Source organism: Phasianus colchicus, chromosome 11 (assembly GCF_987193195.1).
Source record: "Phasianus colchicus chromosome 11, bPhaCol1.hap1.1, whole genome shotgun sequence".
In the NCBI taxonomy this organism is placed as follows: Eukaryota; Metazoa; Chordata; class Aves; order Galliformes; family Phasianidae; genus Phasianus; species Phasianus colchicus.
Window position 1 is genome coordinate 7,045,728 of NC_143446.1, and position 18,566 is coordinate 7,064,293.

At 38.6% G+C, this 18,566-nt stretch overlaps 1 long non-coding RNA gene across 1 annotated transcript; it reads left to right on the plus strand.

Moving 5' to 3' along the window:
• The first annotated feature begins 4,066 nt into the window (after positions 1–4,066).
• Positions 4,067–18,181, plus strand: LOC149916419 (uncharacterized). Its single transcript, XR_016470223.1, has 3 exons — positions 4,067–4,224; positions 17,115–17,173; positions 17,583–18,181. It is a non-coding gene; the product is annotated as an uncharacterized LOC149916419 (long non-coding RNA).
• Positions 18,182–18,566: the final 385 nt, after the last annotated feature.

An 18,566-nucleotide genomic window follows, 5' to 3' on the forward strand; every position in this document is an offset into this window, starting at 1 on the left:
TCAAAGGCTGGCTTCCTTTATGTTAGAGTGAGGAAAGACATCTGGTTCTCCTATTACTTTTCAGATGGCTCTTTGCTTTTATTAATGCCTAATACACAAATAGCCAAAAATTGGAGTTTAATACATTAATGCAGATGTTAAACCAAAAATAGCTCCTGTTTTGCATCCGAAGATTTCAATTTGGAGTCACCTGTGGGTGGAAGTGAAGCTACTTTTCAGTCACGTACAGTAGAACTGCTCAGTTGCTTATGGTGTAGGTTAATGTGGACCTGAGACATAATTCCAACGCCCTGCCCGTCTGGGAGCAGGCACAAAGACCTCACTGTGCAATGGAAACGTTGATAACATCAATTACTGACAACTCTCATTTGTTTGCAGTTTCAGGCTTTGTCTAGAGATATACTATGTTGCCTAAATCTGTTAAGCTTAACCAAAACTATGGATGTGACTGTTGTTTGGCAGATAAAAGAAGTGGAAGGAAGGAGAGAAGATAGCAGTGTGGTGTCTTTTTATTTTTTTTTACAGTCTGCTTAAAGTTCTAATCTGCTGCAAACCTCAGGCTGAAATTTTGCAGTGTAGGGACACACCGAAATAGTGCTGGATAATAACTTAATAAAGAAGAAGAAATGAAAGGGGAAAAAAATAACTCCCAAATAGTTAAGAGTAGGATTCTGGTTTGTGTTGGATCCTTGTCCTGAAAGCTTGGAGTGCTCGGATCCACCTGAAGGATCAAAAGTGTCCTCAAGCCCTTAAATAGATGATTCGGAAATAGCTGAAATGTGTTTCATTTTATGGTAAGTTTAATGTTTCTAATCTCAGTGCAATTTACAATTACAATAAATATCACAAAAAATTAATGTGGCCACTTCAAATACAAAGGAACGACAGAGTGTAATCTGAGAAAATTTTATCAACATGCAATTTCCTTAACAAAAACACCAATGTATCATTTCAGCATGCTGAGAAATATTTATCTTTTGGGACAGCAAAATCATTTGCAGAACGTTTTAACTGCTAAATAAATATTTTACTGGCAACTTCTGAGGCATCATAAATGCAGTCAATATAAACAAAGCAATGTGGAAACCAGCTCTGGTCTCAGCTGCAATGACTGTTGGCCAGTTCGTGGTAACACAGGGCTCTGGGATGCATTTGGCACTGTCTCAGCATTTCAAATATCTTTTTTTTTTTTTTCCCTGCTATATAAGCAAGCTTGCTTAGTTTATTTGAAGGCTCTGGCAATGGAAGGCACAGCAAGCTTTAAGTATTAGGGATGCAACTGTTTAGCATTTAACAGAAACTCGTCTTTTCACAGTTAAATCACGTTTTTTTTTTTAATTGAATCTTGTGCTTATGAAAAATACTGGATCTGCAGCCTCGGAGACTGTCTGCTTGGCTGCAGAACAAGAACATCATGGCCATGCTTGCTTGAACTTCCTCATGGGCCCCTGCCAACACGCTTCACCTCTGACCTGTAGCTGAGTTTTTAAATGTCTGTTTTATCTGTAGTCTCTTCTCAGACTGTCCCACTGAAATGGCACTTCTAAGGATGATTTCAGCAAGTTTCATCTGTCCGCTGGAAGCAGTAACTTGTTTCATTGGAGGCAGCTGAAGAATTACTTATTCATTACCATGAGTGTCACTGCAGTCTTTACTCCCAAAGACTGCCGGTCACATTTCCTCACATCAGGTCTGAGACCAAGCTCTGATTTGTTATATTGCTATTTGCCATTTTTTTTAAGTGATAGCTACCTGACTAAGCTAGGTAATAACTGCCTATTTGTCAGTATAGCTGCTCACTTGGTGTTATTTGTGTCTAATATACAATGGCATTATGGTCCTATTGAATATTTATTTGAAAAGCTTATCAAATATTTGAAGGTCTATAAAAGTGTCCATCTTCTGAATTTCTCAAAGGATCTCTATTGACAGTCATTGGTTTCAGTGCTGCAGTGGTTTCTTGCCTGTTTTAATGTGGTGTTCAACCTATTTGGTCAGACACTGCAGTTAAGCAAGAAGCTTCTCCATTGGTAATAGCTCCACTGGATATCCTTCTGAGCTTAGGAAGAAGTTATTGGCTGAAGCTGTTTTCCTTATTAATTTGACTCCTTAGTTTTATGTGTCTGCAAATGATTTTCATCAGCTCTAGAACATCATCCAAAAATTAACTATTCTTTTTAAAGAATTTCACTGAACATCTTAGGAAAATGCGAATAAACAAATGCTTAGTAGATAGTTCAAGATACCCCCAGCATCTCTGGATGCAAGGCATTTATTACTGTGATTTGACTTCTGTCAGTTCCTCAAGAGTTTTATTATCTTGAAGATTTTTTTGCATATCCATCTCCTAAAGAGATCTTTTTGTACACAAAGCAGGAAATATAAGAAAACAGGATTTTCAAAGACGATTTAGTCATTTCACAGCAGAGTTTGGCCTTTGTTCCACATCACTAACAAGGCAATGGTCTTTAAAACGTGGCTGAAAATTAGAGGAGATGGCATAAACATGGGAATTGCAGAGAGCCAGGGTAGTTCTTGCATGGGTTGTTAGTGACTGGCTGAAAATTGTTGCAGAATGCAGTCTGTTGCTTGCTTAATGAATGCCTGTTCTCTGCATAAATATCTGAATTTACACATCTAATGAAGCTCGGTGTGGTTTAGCTGGATACTTGTTAGCCACTTCTTCAGCCATAAAAGGGTGGAAACTGTGCCATCAGCTGTGGCAGGGAAGTGGAGATTTAGTTAAAGCACTTTGGCTGAGAGGCATCAAGTAGTGTGCATTGCTGCTGCCTGCATTTCGTGAGTTGAGGACTTCAGTCCTCATAACTGCAGCGCCTTATCAGGAAGCCACGTGAAGGAAATGATTCATTAAATCTGCACCTATATAGTTAGTAGAAGGTAATGGCAAGAGGTGTGAAGGAAGACTGTTCAGAATGTGTGCCTTACATGGGTTCCATCCAGGATGATGTATATGATAAAATAATGATGTGGGTACACCTCCTCTACAGTCTGCCATGTTCTGACGTACTTGTGTGGCATTCATTGCACAGATTACTCCTATTCATGGACATGGACTTTCCCTAGGTAATCCACATGTTTTGTATTACATTTCATAGAATCATAGACTGGCCCAGGTTGAAAAGAACTGCAATGATCATATTGTTAAAACCCCCTGCTATGTGCAGGGTTGCCAACCAGCAGACCAGGCTGCCCAGGGCCACATCCAGCCTGGCCTTGAATGCCTCCAGGGATGGAGCATCCACAGCCTCCTTGGGCAACCTGTTCCAGTGCCTCACCACCCCCCATGTGAAAAACTTCCTCCTAATATCCAACCTAAACATTTCAGGACTCATAGTTTAATCTTTTTATAAATAAAGCTGTGGCCTCTTCTGGTAGTGAGAGAGGAAACAAGGAAGATTCCTGCCCTTCAGGACTGAACATGGATCTCAGTCCCCAGAAGACTGGATTTTGTGCTGGCTAGCACAAAGTGTAAAACAAAACACCTGTGTGGAGCAGCGTGCCAATGCTGAGCCATCTGCAGCACACCTGCTAACTGCTCCATTGGAGTCGAGGCTGGGAAACGTGAAATCTTCTGACTTCATATCTGCAACTGAACAAAAGATACGGATTACAGCTGAACTCTTATCCAAAAAGAAGAATGAACGCTGTAAATACGTGTCTCTGTAAACAGAGAAACTTCTTTCCTGTTCTCGTTGAATGGCATACTGTGAAATCATACCGTGAAACTGGCTGGAGATATCTAGAAGCAGCTTGCTGGGGGCTGGGTTGGACTGCACCTCTGAATGCCTGGGGCAGGAATCAGCTGGGCAACATTTCAGGTGTTTGTGCCTATTGACTCTATTTTACCTCTGTGGGTGATGCATTTGTCTGCTGTCTGAGCAAACGCTTAGTTTTCAAAGCTGTGAATTAACTTTGCCTGTTGAGCAGGACACAGCTTGGTCTAATCATAGAATCACAAGGTTGGGAACGACCTATAAGATCATCTAGTCCAACCGTCTTCACATCACCACTGCTACCACAAGCTACTAAATACAAATGTCTCCCACAGACTCTTGTGAGTCAGATTTTTTAGCAGTATGTTTAGAGGTTAAAAGTCTTTCAGTTTTGTAGCAGGACGCTTTAAGGAGTAAGCAGTTTCCTCCAGTGTTTGAAGCAAGATTAAAAACATCAGAAGAATGTTGTATCATACAGAGAAAGATGAAGGTACGTTTATTTCACTTATAATGCATCTTTCAGATGTGACTGGGAAATACATTCTTGCATTCAGAATTGGGTATAAAAACAGAAGCAGAAGTTTTTTCAGTCCAAAAAATCCGTTTAAATAGCCTAAGTTGCTAAGGTTTTTTGGTAGTAACTGCAATTTAATCCTTGCTTAAAAGGACTTTTTTTTTTTTTTTTTTTTTGATTAATTGAACACACAGGAAGAAGCTGACTATGCTGTTCCTCACAAAAGAAACAGCTATTTTTAGGGCTTTGCTTAAATTTTAGGTTGCTTTGTTCCTGTTAAATCTCAGCCTTTACTTTGGCAAAAAATCCTGTGCTTTTAAAGCATGCTCTGAAGTTCTGGGTCTCCAGCAGGGCTCAGAATTATGCACGTGCTTCAGGGCTTGGCTGAATCCATTTTAAGAATGTGTTTTACAGACTTGAGGCTAGCAGCGTTGGTAGAAGATGACCAAGATTCTTGCCTTTACAGGTCTTAGGATGGGGTTTAAAGCTAGCTCTGCTTTAATAATGAGGGGTTGGGTAATATTAGGCTTAATTGGTAATGCTAGGTATTATTCAATTAATATTAGATTTAATGAAAACTACTGTACAGGGAATTCTAATAATCGTACCTAGCTGAATGCTCTTCTTATTGTTTCAGATAATTTAGAGGTTAATGCTTATTGTGAGTTCATTACTGTGAGTTGTTTTTTTTTTTTAAAGAAATGCTTTTCATGTCTTTAACAGCTTGAGTTTCAACTGTTCTTTTCATCTCATACTATCATTATCCAGCAGGACTAGAAATAGTTGCAGACAATGAGATGTACATGTGCACACAGGTTAGCTGCTATATTGTTATGCAGACTTCTGACTGCCACTTCTGGGAATTAGTTTGACAGAGCTCCACCTGTTTTTCCCTTGAAACAGATTATTTGCTAAGCTGCAGAGAATGGTGAATAATTTGCACCAATTAAAAATCTGCTGCCTTAGTCCAGGGAGCACTGTGTGCTGATCTTCTGATACTGCCAGGGTTTTTTTTTTTTTCTTGCCCTTTTCCTTTCTTTTATTATGCATAGGTTGATACCTGTTAACTGTGTCTCCCTATAAATTAATAATATATATATATCCCTGTTGGTTTTTGCAGAGCAGAGTGACTAGATTTTTTTTACTGTCATTATAGTCTACAGTATTGGCTGGTCAACCACAACACCAGTAAGTGGTGCAGAACTCTGCTTCTGTGGGTAGGATGCCAGTAGCAGCCAACTTGCTGCCTTACATATGGATTAGTTAAGCTTGCTGGAGATGTTTGCACAAATGGTACTTTGGGGTCTTTTAAAGACTTACCAAAATGGTGGCCTAATTCTGAATTGTTTTCATTTTCAAGATAACATTTTCTGAAATGAAGTGAGGGAATAGCAGAGCTGAAGATAAAAGATATGGAGATGTGCAAACTGATGTGTCAGAGTTACTTATAGGGAGATCTTTAGTGTTTACTAACTGGAACAAAAAAGATGTAGCATTTCATGTATCCTTAGTTGCAAGCACATCTTTTATACAGAAGAAAATGGTCTGTGTTTGTCTTCGTAAAGGTTGATGTTAAGATTTTAAGAGCAACCACTGAGAAAAAAGAATTTAGGATCATAAATCATAGAATTACTCAGGTTGAAAATGACCTTAAAAATCATTGAGCCCAACCACGACCTAACCATACGACCCTAACTAGGAAGTAAGAGGAAACTATGGGGCACTTGTCTTTGGAAGTATTAGTTCATAGGCAGACCTGTTCTTTGGCCATGGCAACAAGCAACTGGACAGAAGATTGATTTCCTTCCAAAATGAAACATTGCTGCTTTCTGATTTTTCAATCTCTGTTCTCTGGAAACAAGACCTACACGAGCACACTGTCTATCAACCTTTCTAATTCATGCCAGTTCCAGCACCTTTTGAGAAGCCATTAACCACTGTGGCTGTGTGAGGATTTAGTGGATTTGCTGGTAAGCTCTCTTTGCATTCAAACTGGGGCAAAGCAGAATTGCTGAAGAACATTAGAATATAGAATATAGAACAGAAAACCACAGGAAACCAGACTTCATTAGGCTACTGACCAGCTGTAGGGTCTGCTTTTTTTTTTTACTTTCATTTTGTGTGTGATGATGGTAGAATTGAATAGGAAGAAAACTTGTTTTCCCACCTGTTTCCTCTAACTCCAAAATTCTCTCTCCATTTCTAGTCGGAAAATATCAAATTCATTAAAATATTCCTATATATTTGACAGTGGATTTTTGAACTATGTGACTTGGTACGTGTTGCTCAATTGAATTTCCTATTGGTTATAAAATCAACCAAACACACACAAAGTGCAAATCAAACCAAACAAACAACCCCCCCCTCCAAAACCAAAAAACATCAAAAGGCCCAAACCAATCATCACCACGCTCAAGGTAAAAGATAACTAACAGGTAGAATAGACAACAGGTAGTATTGTGACCGTTCTTGGAGATGAGAACTTTCTACTTCATCTTGATATTACAAATTGTAACATGAAAAAGTATGGTTAATCAAATTAGAAAACCTTTCAAAAGTTGCATAGGGTGAAAGGAAGAAGCAATTTGATTTCAATTCTAAAATATATCCACTATTATTTCTGTGCTCTATGTAGTTGTTGACTTTCAAGTCCATCTCAGTTTCAGATGAAACCTGGAGTTTTACCTAACAGCTACCTACCTTACCTACAGTAACCTAACAGTTACATGGTAGAGATCTAACACATAGTTCCCATTGTTTGCAGAATCAAGTAGGATTAATATACGGCACGTTTTGCTGCACCAATTCTACATTTGTATTTAAATACAATGTCACCTGTGCTGGTACTACACTACTGGAAGTAGTAAGGCAGGAGGGGATCAACAGATGAGTCAGTTTGTGCAAGTATGAATTCAAATTGCCTCGTGTGTCAGGTTGGTTAACACGTAGTGTGTTCTGGTTGATATATTCCAAACCTTATACTTTAAACCTTGTATTTATCAACCCTTTATTAAATATACAAAACAAGACCGCTCTCACCAAAGTCTGTCACAACCCATTTTGTTGTCGCTGTGCATTTTGGTGTAAGTGGAGGAATGAGAGCCCAAGCCACAAAGTCAGCTTGTTTTAGCCTCAATGGCTTTTTAAAAACCCCGCAGCTTAAAATATACATTATTAAAGCATTCAGACTTGTCAAAATTAATAATTAATATCCCGTTTATGTTCCCCACACATACACAGAGTCTTTCATTCAGTTCAGTTGCTGCATCAAGGCAGTGCTGTCTGTACTGCAGCCAAGTGGCTGCAGATTGCAGCCTTTTTACATGGCAGAAGTGCATCTGGGAGCTTGGGCTGTCAGCTCGGGGCTTCTGTCTTCTGAATCCCTAACGTACAGATGTGTGTTTCCTTACAGAAGGTTATCTAACATTAGTTTTCAGTTGCTGCTGTGTAAGTTATCTCAGTTTGTCTGTGATCCGATAGCCTAATCTTAATTATATATATATATATATATATATATATATATATATAAAATGACAATTTTAAGAGTTTTATAAACAGTGTTTGATCCTGGGGGAGACTTGCTTCTTGTGATAAGGGGGTAATTTAACAGGTGGTTATTCAGACTTACTGTAAGAGTGAATAGGACTATTCTAATAACATACTTATAAGGATCAAATTTTGTCTTCTGTTAGAAGACCACAGAGACCACGTCTTGCAGAACTATTTCAGTTTCTGAAGTCAGTGCTCAGTGTGTACAGAGCCCAGACCTTGCACTGGGAATGTCAGAAACCTCAGCAAGAATAAGGATAAAAAATTCAGAGTAAGGATTGCCAAAGACAGCAGAAGGATGGGCCTAGGCTCTGTGTCTGAGTTACCATTTAGGCAGCACTTAAATTAAAAGCAAACCAACCAACAAACAAAATCTACCAAGAAGCCAGCAAGAAATAAAACCCAAACAAACAAACAAAAAAACCCAACATACAAAATCCCAACTAATCAACCTAAAAAAAACCCTCATAAATGATAATGATAAAAAAAGAGGAGTTAAGTTTTTGTATCAGCATAGTAATTCATACAAAGCCAGTAGGATTAACAGCTGATGGGATATTCTCAATATCTTTATTTTTATTTTCAAGATTATGCATTTCCAATTTATCCATCATTTACAGCTGTAGATGCATTTGAGTAGTTTTCAAATAAATAGAATCTATTATTTGGCTTTTTGCCATGTTCTTGTCCCTTGAGATGCCACGAACATTTCCATGTGTTTGACTTTTTGTTTTGTTTTGTTTCGTTTTTCCTGTGAATTAAAATATATACATATAGGGAACAATGCAAAGAGATGGAAATAAATACTTGCCATAAACCTTTACAGGAAACCTATGTATAAAAAGTGATTTCTACCATTGATTTCAGCTGAAGCTCTGAGCGCAAAACACTCATAAAGTCAGACCCAAACTCTTCTCAATCAGTTTGGATGAGACAGCCAGGCTTTCTTCCTTCTGTGGTCAATGAGATGATTGTGTTTCAGTTCCTAAGCTGCCTCAAGCAAGGGAAGGTGAGTGGGCTGCTGAATAGACCTGTGTCATCAACAGCCCCTGACAATGAGTAAGACTGCATTATTTATTACATTAATGTTATGGGAATATTAACTTCAGACACAGCTTCTGAATGCCTTTCCAGCAGAAACTGTACGGTGCTGGAAAGGAAGCTCTTATCAAGTGAACTAATTTGATAATGTCTGTGAGTACTTTTTGTGGTTTGCTTCCTACTTCATCTCACTTGAAGAAACCTTTTTCAGTGTAGAACCCATGCCTGGATCCTTACAAAAGCTAATATTGTTAATATGAATGTGCTTTTCAGCACAAAAACTGACAAGTTTCTCCCAATGGAATGTAAGAAGATTTCTAAATCATCTACTGTTTATTACAAATGCACAGAAATGAGCAGTTTTTATGTAAGAAGTGAATTTTTTAGACATCACTGATGGTGTATTAAGGAAATAACTTCCCAGTTTTTAGAGAGATGTCACTTAAAGTATGAACATGAGATGAAATGCATAGCGTTTTATTGTTACCAATGCAAGGCAAAAGTCTGTCTGTTAAGGAGCAGGAAAATATGACAATCATTACAATGAAGTTCTTGCTTTAACATCAAGTAGAATTATTTTCTTTGTGCTTTTTAAATGGCTTGCATAAGCTTACTAGATTCTTAGTTATCGTATCAAGATACAAATGTTAAAATATGATGATGCTTTGGTACGTAATTCCTGCTTTTTTAAGTTGTATTTTGAAAAGAGTCTTTTTTCTTCCTAAAAAATAGTAATTATTGTTGAAGAGTAGTACAGCAATACTGAGAATAGTACTGTTATTCTCATGCTAGGAACAACTCAAGTCACCAAACATAGTAAGCTCTCAGAAGGATACACGGATTTGAATTCAGCTTATCCCCAATAGTCACTGGTTGGAGGTTAAAGTAAGAAAAGAACAAAAAAGCCCCAAAGAAAGCACTGCAAATAGTACTGACTACTTAACAGACATTATAGTGTTTTCTGGAGGACAGTATGGGAACTTCAATGTCCCTAGGCATATCTGGTCATCACCTGTTACTTCTGACCATATGTTGGGTTGTGTTCCAAATATTTAACAGCCCAGGAGAAATATTAATGCCCCAGCAGGGAACTGTTTAAAAGCTTAGGCTGTGTGAGAACTGACCTTTTGCAATGATATAATTCCTGAAATGACAAAAATGACGAGGGCAGATTGGTCATTACTTTGCCTCTAGGACAAATTCGTTGAACTAGTTTAGAAATCCATGAAAGCCAGGGTTACTACTGGAACATAAATGGTAGAAACAGTCTGTGATTCTGCAAAGCCCATGTTGCACCACAGCAGTTAGGCAGAAAGCAGGAGCCCCAGCTCTTCAGGTGCTCAGATGCATTCCACAGAGAAAAGGAAATAAGAAAACTTTTGTTTGCAATCGTGAATTACCTTTCAGACATTTGGGGCAAGCATGCTTTGGGTCCATGTTAGCACAGCAGCTGAGTTTTTTCTGAGCAAGAGAACGTATATGCATAGTGCAAATTGAACCTGAAATTGTATATGTGATGATGAAAGAATTTGAAGTTAGCCTCCTGAAAATGACATGTCCAGTATTCTGTGTGTGAACACGATGCTGTGGTTTTGGAATCAATTTTCTGTTCTTCAGCACTAACATCACTAGGGGTAGGTGGCATCAGGATTTCTCCATTAATCTTACTTAGCTTCAAGGCTGTGCGCTGGCATGTCTAACTGAGCTTGGAAGCTCTGCTGTATTTCCAAGAACTGATCTAGTCTGCTGCAGCAGTGCCAGTTATAGTGGAGATGATTTACTGCTTTTGTTTTCCTGCTGTTTAAATATTGCCTCGGTAGTCACTGAAGTGTCTGGTAAATGTGGAATGCATTCCTCAGTCCTCTCTCCCAGATACTTGGGAACGAAGTTCTCTGCGTCATCTCTTGCTAGCATCACAATTTCTGTCATGTATCCCTTCATTCAGAGACTCCATTAATGATTTTTCAGTAGTACTTCAAACTGCATTTAGATAATTTTGTTTTGAGATAGTTTAAAAGTAAAATCACTGCTAAATGTGCAAAACTGCAGAAATATGTCTTACCTAAAATACAAACCCAACGTGACTAAAACCGTTCCTTTCCTCTTTCTCTCATGTCACTCTTTTAACTTTATGTGAGTAAAAATGGTGTTTGATTTGGCAGCGATTAGGAAAATTAAATGAACTAGCAGAGCAAACAAGCCTGGCTGTGTATGTCTTGTAGTTACTAGACTTGGAGGAAATGAGAGGGCAGATGGCAGTTAGTGGTGGATCTCAGCCACTGATTGTAGGAAAGAGAATTCCATGCAGACTTTGACAACAGAATCTGAGATCAGAAGCAAAGAGTAAATATACAGTTATATTTATGCTTAATTGATACATGGTGTGGGGTGCACCTCATAATGCCAGCTGAACAGTGGATCACCTTAAGAAAAGAATAAAACTCAACTCTGCCTGAATCTTAGCCTTTAATTTCTTCATCGACTCTCCAGATGAAATATCGATCAATCTCTTGAATGTAAGCTTCAGTGCAGTAATAAATATTTTGCTATTTGTCTATAAGCAGACTCCTGAATACTCTTGAAGACATGTGAAGGCCGTGCTCTTGGCTGCTGTTTGCATTTACCCTTAGAATGGTCAGCGTTGATGTGTAATTCATGTGTGTTCTGTACTCCTGTCTCTGTCCAGAAAAGCAGTGTCATCTGAACATGGAAGCACCATGTGAATCCTAGAACTGTCTGCTGTGTAAAGCTACCCAAAGTGAGCTCTCCATCTCACCCCTTTTGTAGTGTATAGAGCACTAAGCACTACATGCTTGTAATTTGTGATCTAACCTTGTGGAACACGGCTTTGCAGGCAGGTGATTTGCAGATGCTATCTAGCTTGTGGTAAACTTCCTCGTGCTAACACTGCTGAGGAGAGATGCCATCTGTTTCTGCTCTTGGTTGGAACTGCAAATACACAGTCAGGTGGAGTGCTGCTGTTGTGGCATGGCACCAAATATCAGAGGTTACAGATGTAATGGTAAAAAAAAAAAAAAACAAACCAACCCAGGACAGTGGTTAGGACCTTTCTGGTGCAGTCAGTCAGTGACATGCATGAGTTTCAGATAAACTTTTGATTTTTGGAAGCATTTCTCAACAAAACCAGTACTCAAAGCCTTGGAAGTCTACCCAGTTCTGTAAGATCATACTACTGTGAGAAGGGCTGGTTTCACTATGGTAACATTTCTTTCTCAATACAGCTGCAGCAACTGATATAAATATACACTGAAAACAGTGCAAGTCCAGAGTGGGCCCTGGGTTTGGGAGAACATTATCTACTTTTTGAATTTCAGATTGTGGGGGGAAAAGGAACTGACGTTTCCAGGTTTGTTGTGCTTCGTCTCCAAATTGGACACGGTTGGACTAAAATTCACTTTGCATTTTTGAGTTCCCTCACAGCAAGGACTTCCATGGGTGCCATCCTGAAAGAAACGATCTCAACTATTTCTATACTTATCTCTGTGCATCTTTGTCTGGGCTAATACAAGCAGTGAACAATATGTATATAAAATAAATAAAGCAAGCAAAAACAACAAACAAACAAGAATGATTTAAAATGAGTAGATTGAGTAATATGCTTCTCTTCCAGCATCCCAATTTGTTGGGATAAATAGTTGGGGGTTTTAGCAGCTGTTGCCCTTTTTATTGCTGGTTGTGCATTGCTCATCCTCATGCCTGGCACTAGAAGAGTTGTGGTGTTTGTCAAATGGGCTGCGTGTATTCCTGCTGGATTCTTGTGTAGATGGTGATAAAATGCAAACATGGAAGACTCCTTTGTTAAACTTATGTTCATTCCCCCACTAATCTGAACTGCATTTACGCCTTAAAGGAGATGTTACAGAAAAGTACAATTTTTGTCAGTTTTGCAAATTTATTTAAATCAACTGGGATGGTTTTTTTTTTTTTTTTTTTTTGGAAGCTCTTTCTTTTTTGACATGAAAGCTACAGGTGGTTAGAAGCAAACACATTGCACTGGTCAGGATATCTCTGTTGCTTGATGATGTGCCAGAGAGCCACCATGATGAGATAACTTAAAAAATAACACTTAAGATTTTTCTTTTAAATGCTTAGGTAGTGTGCAGCTGAAGTTATTTAATAGAGTGCTGAGACTAGAAGGAGATTGTCTTTTAAAATGAGCTCTCATTCCACAGAAGTGTTTGTAGCTGGATGTAAATTATATTGAATGCTCTGGCACGTACTGAACTTTGATGTGTAGGGAGTAAGGTCTTCATCTGTTTCAAATGCAGAAATTGAAATAAGGCAGTCCTGATGTGCAATTCTTGTCATCAGCTTCAACCACTAAGATAATTCAGAATAGGATTTTTTCTTCATTAAGTCAGTTGGAGTTTGAGAGTTTTGGTTCTCTCTTAAACAGTGATGGTTCTGTGGTGAAGCATATATGGGTCCATTACCAGAATCAGAATTTTAAACCACTGATGATGTTTTATGTTAGCTTCAACTTTTAGGTGCCACTTCATGTTTTTATTCTTCCTGGGGTGTGTTTGAAAGAAACTGGAAATGTTCAAAAGTCAAACTGAACTTTCTTAACTGCAGTTTTCCTGCAAAAAGGCCTGTTTGATATCTTGCAGATATGTGTGCTAATTGTAGGAAGGGGTTAATAAAGGTGGAGCTGGAAAAATCCTAAAGGAAGATCGAATTTAAATGTCAACCTCTTCGCTGCAATTTTAAAGAGAATTGAGGGAAAAGGGATATAGAAAATTACAGGCTTTGCTAAAATTGTGTCTCGGAGTAATGTTTTCTTTCCAAAGCCTTGCCAGTATATTTTAAAAAGGCACATCCCAAAACTAGCAAATAATCAAGTCTTTATTAAACAAAAAAAATACTTCTCTATCAAATAATGGAAGTGTGGTAGGAAAAAAAAAAAAAAAGTGGATGAAATGGATGGCTAGGCTGCACATTAAACATAAGGAATGTGATTCCTGATGCCCTGCAGAAACATGTCCCCAATCAATGAACCAATTCAGAAAAAGGAAAACAACGTGAACTGCAGCTAACTCCGAAAGCTTTGAAGTGATGCAAAACAATTATTTCACTAACTTTATTTCTAATCCTCACTTTGTGTCAATATTGGAAATAGAATGACTGAAAATCAGAGCTTTATATGAAAAAATGGTGAAGTAGATCTCCATATGGAGTAACAACTTTGTTTCCACAAATAATTCAAAATGACAGTTGGATTTTGTATTTAACAAAATACACCTCTACCTTTCATTACTGTAGCATTAGATGAAAACTGTGAGCACGCTTCCAAAACAGACTTACAGACAAAAGCATGCTTTAATACAAAAAGCTGGAACTCGGGTGAGCAACTACTTCTCTGAATATTTCAGTGATAATCATCAATAACCCACAAAAAAACCCGTTTTCTCTTCAGGCTGCTGAAATCTTCCAGACAGACATGACTGCAAAGAATCGCTGACTTTAAGACAAAAATGATTCCTTTAGTCTCAGAAGCCCTCTGCCTGGCAGAGAGTGAATCACACGGGATGTTTGGTGACCATGGTAAACAAGGTGCTGGGTGAATGAGACATAAAAAAGAAAGCAAGTAAGGAGCAGAACTCAAAGGGTACCTGGGCTTTTTGCTGCCTGGATTTTGCATAAAACTTCTGCCATTTTCAGTTCCCAGGGGCTGAATGTGGGATTTGCTCCATAAAAATCCAGTCTGTAGCTGGGATGGAGTTGCTATGCTAGTTGGTAACTGTAGTTGGCTCATGCTGTCTGTGATATAGTTATCATGCAAGCATATAGCGTGCAAATTGGTAGATTGCATGTTTGTACTGATCAGCAAACATACCGTGCTTTTGAGTCTGACATTTAGGAAATATCATGGCCCTTAGCAAACTGTGACAGAGGACATGAAATATCAGAGACTGGCCTCAAAACGTCAGATGAATTTGGTGTTTCATTGCTATTTCCTTTGCTGGTTGCAAGCCAGAGAAAAGGAGAGTAATGTTGATTCCTATTAACACTCAAGTTTGTTTTACTTCTAGTCAATAACGCACAACAAAATTCCTGATAAATATATTAAAAGATGTGGAAAAAGTTTGGTATAAAATTGTTACTCTGTACCACTCAAAATAACAGAGCAGAAATCTTGAATCAAGCAGGGAGAATTAATGCCCTAACTTTAATAGAGGTGTGTACCCCTGCAGGGCGGGCAAAAATCCCATAAACTGGAAAGAAAAAGGTTAACTGTGGTCCAGGGAAGGTTGGGGGAAAAATGCAAGAAGAGCATCTTGGACTTCTCTAGAAAACTTTTCAGTAGTTTGAGCTACGGAAATGTTTGCCTTGTTTTCACTGTATAATGGACACTTACTATTGATGTGACTGCATTGTAAATCTTCTCCAAACAATGTGGTCAAGAGTCGTGCTAACTTAAGTGAATACTAGCTTGAGCCCAGAGCAATACAAATACGAGCATTTTCAATGAGGTTTTTGGCTAAATTCCTCCAATTTGGAGACACCAGAGCACAAGCATTTGAGGTGCAATATAAGAAGCGTGCCCCTTAAAAACAGATTGCTTTTCCTAAATGTTGGAATGCTCCTATTGGAAAATAAAGCTTTAATTTGGCCTGCCTAAGGACTTAAAATTTAGACAGTACAAGGTTACTTTGAAAATCTGTAGATGTGTGTCAGATAATACAAAATCTGTGGACGTGGCTGAGCGTAAACCAGCATGATAGGCACTTTAGCTGGTGTAAATTTATGGCTGGAACAATTTACACTGAGAATAAACAGTTTAATGGATAGCTGGAAGGATTAAAGGATGTTCAATCCATCAGATTAAACATGCCATTCTTGCTGGTGAATGGTGCCATTATCTGACAAGAGACTTGGAAGTTAACATTCTTTCAGAGGGCACATTTTACTAGTTTACATCCATTGACAAAGGCTTTCATAATTCCGTCAGCGATACCTCAGCCCTGCTGAAATCCAGATAGAACTTTGATTCATTTCCATCAAAGATTTCAGTCTTTATTTCTTATATTAAATATTAAGAAATTACTAATGAGCACAGCTGTTTGCAAAGAGTTTCTCTTTGACTCCAAGCGATGAGCTTTGAAATATGGCTCTGAAGTTTGATGGCTAATAGCATGCTGTCATGCTTTGGAGATTTACATGACCATTTTTGCTAAGTATTATTAAGAGGAATAGTGAGATAACTAGTGCCAATTTCACCATAAGTCAGTGATGTTGCACATTTTTCCTATTATAATTAGATATACTAATAAGGAAAAACCACGACAGTTTGAAAGTCAGATGGAAAGAACAACTTTGCCATAGGTTATATCTGGTGAGGCAGTTCTTTGTTTCCTACTCTCTGGTTCTGATTTTCTCTGTTCAAAACCAAGAAAGCAGTTTATTTTAGCCTTTGTCATCAGCTGATCCAATGCAAGAGGATTTTTTTCTTTTTTTTTTTCTAGATAAGACAGTTTATGAATGGAATTTTGTTATTTACACAGCAAATTAGGTAAAGTTTAGAACAAGTATAATGCTTAACAAAAGCCAACGTCATTCTACAACTATTTTGAAATAAACGAGGTTTAAAGCTTTCAAGTGAAGAAAAAATGCAGAAACTGAGCTTGTAAATATATAAAATGGTCTTCAATAGTCAGACTGCAAGACTGTAGTGTACAGCAGCTCTCAGCAGCTATAAAAGTTACCCATTCATAGTCTGATATCTCCCTAAGCCATTCACGGGTTTTTTAATGAAGCCTGGACTTCACTACAGCATTAAGCTGTACTGAATTAGGAGGCACCAAAGAATCGCTCCAAAAATGCTGGTTAAGTCCTATCTGATCCTTGGTCTGACTTAAACATCAAATTCAGCACCTGACAAGAAGACTTTTTCTGACTCCTAAACAAGAAGACAACGACCAAAAACACAGCTTTACCAGACTGCACACAATTATAGTTTTCACGGCCGCAACCTGCGATAAAATTACTGTGATCTAACAAGTCAGTGCTTCAGATGATCTGTGGTAACCCTCAGTCTTAGTTTTCCTGGCCCGTAGCAAAACGTGATGCTATTCAGATCATTCTAACTCAGACTTCACACCTTGTGGCATTACCTCGCCTGTTCTGCAGGCGCCATGACAGCTGACATGCAGTCACCAAGACGAGGTAATCTGGTTTTGAGTTTGAGACCTGGCTTTATTTTTATGAGTAACTGAATATGTTTTTTGCTTCTGATCCGTCTGCCATGGTATCAGCATTCGGTGGTGGATGGGAACTGTTGATCACGGTCTGAACCTCTGATTGACCGCCTGAGGTGAGCAATGAGTCATTCCAGGTTACCTGAGTGAGCAGAGTATGTCGCGGTTCTCTCTCTGTCCTCTGCCATCCTTATGGGGTTTTTTAATGTGCTCATTCCTTTTCTATTTCCTTGTGGAAACATTGGAGCTGTCTGGGACGGCAGGCTCGCTTATTTCCGGTTGGAGGCTTCTGCCATTAGAAAAGCATTAAGAGAGCATGAGAATCTCACACTCTTTCCTCAGAATTTCCTCAGAATTTCTCACATTCCATGCGAGGACCACAAAAGCCTCTGGTAGTTACTTCACAGCCTGTCTTCCACTGAAAGATATTGAAACTTTTAGATATTTAGAGGTGTTGGTTGGGTTTTTTTGGTAATCTCTGTAATGTGCAGGAATTCTTCTAATTTTCCTTGAATCTCCATGCAGCCATCATGAGAATCCTGCGTCAGATGGAAACGCAGTTCAGTTAAAAAAAGGAGGTGGATTTAACAGAACTCAGCTGCCTTCATCAAATGCAAGAATTGCTGCTGTTTCATCACTGGGAACTGCCTGAAGCTCTCTGGTAGCAGTCTCAACACTTTAACTGGGGTCTGTCTTTGTTATTTTGGAACAAAAAATCAGCTTCCTGAGAGAGTGATCCCCAGAAAAGCCTGACAGAGGCTTAGTTTTAATTGGAAGTCTTGGTAAATTGGTAAAACTGAAGCATTCATTCCTACTTTTCCATACTACTGTTTTTGTTTGTTTGTTTTCTGAACAGTTTACAATATTGAGTTCATAACAAGAAGCGTTTTTCTATTCAAGTTGCATTTTGCTTTTTCAGAGGAAGGTGTGGGACAGCCACTGAAATACATGAGGTGGATTTTGTGCATCTCATGGTGCTTCTGAGGGTTTATTTCTGCTGCATTTCTTTTAGAGCAGTGCAATAGTAAGAAAGATGTAATCATTGGGAATCCTTCTAAGACATAATGTGTACTATTTGGAGTTTTCATAAGTCACTGTCCTGGTCCTGGCTTGGATAAAGTTAATTTTCTTCATAGTATGCTCTTGTTTTTGGATTTAGGACAAGAACAAAGTTGATAAAAAAAAAAAAAACATGTTCTGGTTGTTGCAAAGCAGTGCTTACACTTGGTTGAGGACTCACGGCTCCTCATGCTGCCCTGCCAGCCAGCAGGAGGGACAGAACCAGGGCAGCCAACCCAACCTGACACAAGGGTATCCCATGCCATATGGCTCAGCAATGAAACGGGAGGGGTTGGCTGTCGTTACACCTAAAGTTTGCTCGTTTGTTATAAATACGTACCATTGGTCCATGTCTCCTATTAAAATGTGTGGTGAACCTGATGAGGAGCAGAATTACGTATGTACTAAATGTACTAATTGCCTGCAGAAACCTGCAAATTATAGCTACGT